Consider the following 4,148-nt stretch of genomic DNA (forward strand, 5'->3'; position numbering starts at 1 on the left):
TAAATGTACATTATTTTATTCAACTATTTATTGACAGAAAGATTGCCCGTTTACCCTGCTGGAAAAAACAGCATACCAGCAAGACAAGACCAGCATATGTTGTTGTGTTTTGGTGCTGGTTTGCTTTTTTCAGCAGGGAAATGAGAGTTAAAATGGTTTATTGCGAGGAAAAGTAAATGATGACAGTATTTCTGTTGCTCTAAATAAATAATGAATGTTTATAGCGTAAATGGACGTTAGCAGCGTTTGAATTTATGTTTATGAAAGTTTGTATTGCATTATGTACGATGCGCATGCGTGACTTTTATTATGAAGTTAGCCGGAAGTGGGCGCTGTCTGCAGTAAGCAGGAAGCGTGTGTGTGCGAGAGAGATGATGGAAGGCACGCGTAACTCTCTGCCGTCTCTGCCCAAACACTCGTACTGGTTTGATTTCTGGCTCTTTCTGCTGTTTGATATCTTCCTGTTTTTGATCATTTACTTGATCATCCCGTGAGCGGTGAGTCGCGTTCACGCGTTCATTCACACACGATCACATGACCGTGACGTCATTCAAACGCCAGTTTAGACAGCGCACGTATCTTATTAAACGTCACTTTAATATCATATCACTTTTGCTTGTGTGCTTTATATAAAGTCATTTCGTGCTGTCAGATCACTTATACAACAACTCTACATAAACCAGTTTTAAAAAAATATTTAGATGATAGAATTGTGTGTTTTTCTTCTGTATATTTGAATTATTAATGATTTCCCCCTACTTAAAAAACAAACAAACAGCTGGTTTAGGGTGGCAAAGCTGGTCAGGCGGGTGGGGTCAGCTGGTCTTCTAGTTTGACCAGCTTAAGTGACCAGACACAGCTAAACCAGCTTGCAACACTAGCAAAACCAACTTTAAAGCCAGCTCACTTTTAGCAGTCTTTTTCACTGGGGTTTATGTGAGTTTTTATTTTTTAATTTTATATGATTTACTCACTGTCATCTGTGAGGTTCATGACTTTCTTCAGCTAAACACAATGAAAGATTTAAAGTAAGGAATAATGGACGACGGGCTGTTGAATTATTTGTGCCGTTACACCGCGGGTGTGCATTATTACTCATATATCACAGTTACCACAAACATTGCTCTTGTGTTTATTTTAAGACATTTGAGAGGTTAGGTGTGTGTTTATAGAAAAATCATCAACAAATCCACCAATCAGAATAAAGCATTTAACAGACCCCGTGTTGTAATAAAGATATATTGTCACTGTACACTGAATGATTTATAACCAGAACTCAAATCTCATTGGTTCTTGCTACACAAGTACTCATGAGATATGAATTGTATCAAATATGTTGTAGTTTTTAATCAGTCGTTTGTGAGTTTTGTGATTTGTTTATTTTGTTGTATTGTAAACTCTACACTGTATTGTTTTTACAGATCTCAGAGTCTCAGAACGAGAGCTGGAGATGGTCAGTGCTGTTTTTAAACATTACACTTCATGTCTTTCAGCTTTAACTGCACTAAGATAATAACTGGACTGCTTTAATGATTAGGCAACAATAATAGGCTCCGATAAATAATAATTTAGTGCTGGGAAAAGATTAATCGTGATTAATCGCATACAAAATAAATGTGCATTTTTGCCTAATATATGTGTCTGTACTGTGTGTAATTATTATGTATATTTAAACACACACACACACACACACACACACACACACATACATATTTACATTGCAGAACATATTTATTTATATAATATATAAATAAATAAATATATACATATGTAAGGGTTTCTTAAATACATACATGAATGTGTGTGTATTTATATATACATAATAATTACACACCACGCACACTCATATATTATGCAAAAAAAAATCACTTTTATTTTGTGTGCGATTAATCTTTTCCCAGCACTAATAATAATATAATAATAATGATTAAACAATAATCCAGAGTATTTGTCAATCATAAGTGTGTCTGAAGATCATCAGAGGAGATTGTAAAAGAGTTCAGATGGGTAGAAAGTGATGCTTATTAAATAACGAAATGAAAGCGTATCACAATACAGTACAAGAGAATCCCTGTTGATTCATTAAGTGTCTGTGTTTATAGATCTGTTTATACGGTAAATCTCTTATTTAAATCACATCCACGTCTTGATCATTACAGTGTCAATGTTCACTGGACGCATAGCAACAGAGAAATTCAATCCCTTCCTTCTCATTGAATATTTTCACTCAGAAATGCTTCACGTTTCAGAGGTTACATGGGTTTCATGCTGACCAATCTGCCATTATTATTGATCATGAATGATGATGATAGTAGTAGTATTCATGTTATTTATTTGTTGTTTTTAGCAGGAGAGGAATGGCATCATCCACAGGATCTTCAACACAGTTCTGCTTGACTGACGACACTGAATACTGCTTACTAACGTCAAGTGCACTAACAAAACTACATCAGACTGTTTCCCTTGATTCCACTGTACTACACATTCCTACATTGAGAGGAGATCAACATGTGACCGGAGGTTTTATTTACATTGTCCTGTAATAAGAAAGAAAATAATGTGTATGAATGAGGAGAAATTAAATCCATGTGACTTACCCACCATCATGTGTTCAAGCATTATTACTCAGGAGAAAAGATTTATTTTATTGAACAATGACCATAAATACAAAAATCTGATCAATGCCACACGAACAAGAGGTATTAGTCACATAAGATAAAGAGAGGAAAAAAATGAGTAATTTTAAAATATGGCTATTTTTTATTTGTTTTTTTTCTAAAGGGGTACTATATAATTTGAAATCATTCATAAAATAGGACAGATTTGGTTTACAAAGGGCTCATTTTGTTTTGTGTATATTTTGTGTGAGTAGATACAATGATAAAACTGATGCAAAATGTTTTGCTCTGGAGAAAATAATATATATATAAATATACAGTTTTTGTTTAATATTCATTGAGTGGGGCATGTCATTAGATAGCTTATTATAAGATCATCAGCTGAATTTAAGCAGATAAATGATCATGAATGTAGAGTATTTTATAAAATAGTAAAGCATTAATTTGGCACATGGCAAATCATTTACTGTAAAGGCCAAAATGAAGCTAATTGAGACCAATTGAATTATGCAAATATATAAGAATGCAGAAAGTCATGCGTGAAACAGCTTTTAATGTTTTACATGAAAGTTTGTGTGGTTGTTTTTTTAAGCAGAGCAGCAGGCAGGAGTTGAATTCAATCTCTTACAGCTGTACTGAAAGACTTCCAGCGAGCGTCTGCAGAGATCTATGAGGCCAAATGATGTTCGTCCAGTTTTTCTTTGCGCTCGATCTAACGCCGGCCGCTGTTGTAACCTATTGTCTTGTCTAGAGTCTCGGGGCATCAATTATTCTTTGCCGTTTCTATTGGCTCAGAGAACAAAACAGAGCCTAAAGCAAAATGAGGGTCGGAGACGCGGGGCGGAAAATTAATGAAGTGGGCACAAAGCGCTCTCCATCATGCGTTATGGTGAGCGTACGACTGCGGCTTTGTGTTGCTCTCTGGTGAAATAAATCAGTGCGGGGTTTTGTAGACACACCCAGAGAAAAACATTTCACGTTTGCTTAGAAACGACTCTTAGCCGCTGGCGGCACCGTGAGCTAAAAATCAGGACGCTTTCATTCAGGTCTCTGTCAACTGTTTCTGGCCCAGACAGAGGAAAACCTCTTGTAGAAATGAACTGAATTCACATTTAACAAAAATTCTATTATAAAATAAACTTTATTTATGCTTTTGTCATTGTTTTAGTTTAATGTAACCCATCGTAGTCCTCTGATTATGAATGGGCTTCAAACATGCGACTGCTGTTCACTGCCATTGAAACACTTAAGGGTCTTTTCCTTATTTCCGGGGTTCCCACGGGTCTCTGAAATCCTTGAAAATTTGAGAACCTGGGGAAAAAATTCAAGCCCATTAAAAGTTTTTAAAAATAAACATAAATAGATACAGGTGATTAAAAGTTTTTCTTAAAAAAAAAATATATATATATATATATACACACACAACTGTAACAATGTATCTTAGAACGTAACACGATGTAACCTTGCTCTCACTTGAAATGTTTCCCCACATTAAATCCTTGAATTTGAGAGTATTGGACCTGGAAAGTC

General features: G+C 35.2%; 1 long non-coding RNA gene across 1 annotated transcript; it reads left to right on the top strand.

The window, feature by feature from the left end:
• Positions 1–324: 324 nt before the first annotated feature.
• Positions 325–2,601, top strand: LOC135783675 (uncharacterized). Its single transcript, XR_010545730.1, has 3 exons — positions 325–497; positions 1,422–1,453; positions 2,348–2,601. It is a non-coding gene; the product is annotated as an uncharacterized lncRNA (long non-coding RNA).
• The last annotated feature ends 1,547 nt before the right edge of the window (positions 2,602–4,148 follow it).

Source organism: Paramisgurnus dabryanus, chromosome 2 (genome assembly GCF_030506205.2).
Source record: "Paramisgurnus dabryanus chromosome 2, PD_genome_1.1, whole genome shotgun sequence".
Classification (NCBI taxonomy): Eukaryota; Metazoa; Chordata; class Actinopteri; order Cypriniformes; family Cobitidae; genus Paramisgurnus; species Paramisgurnus dabryanus.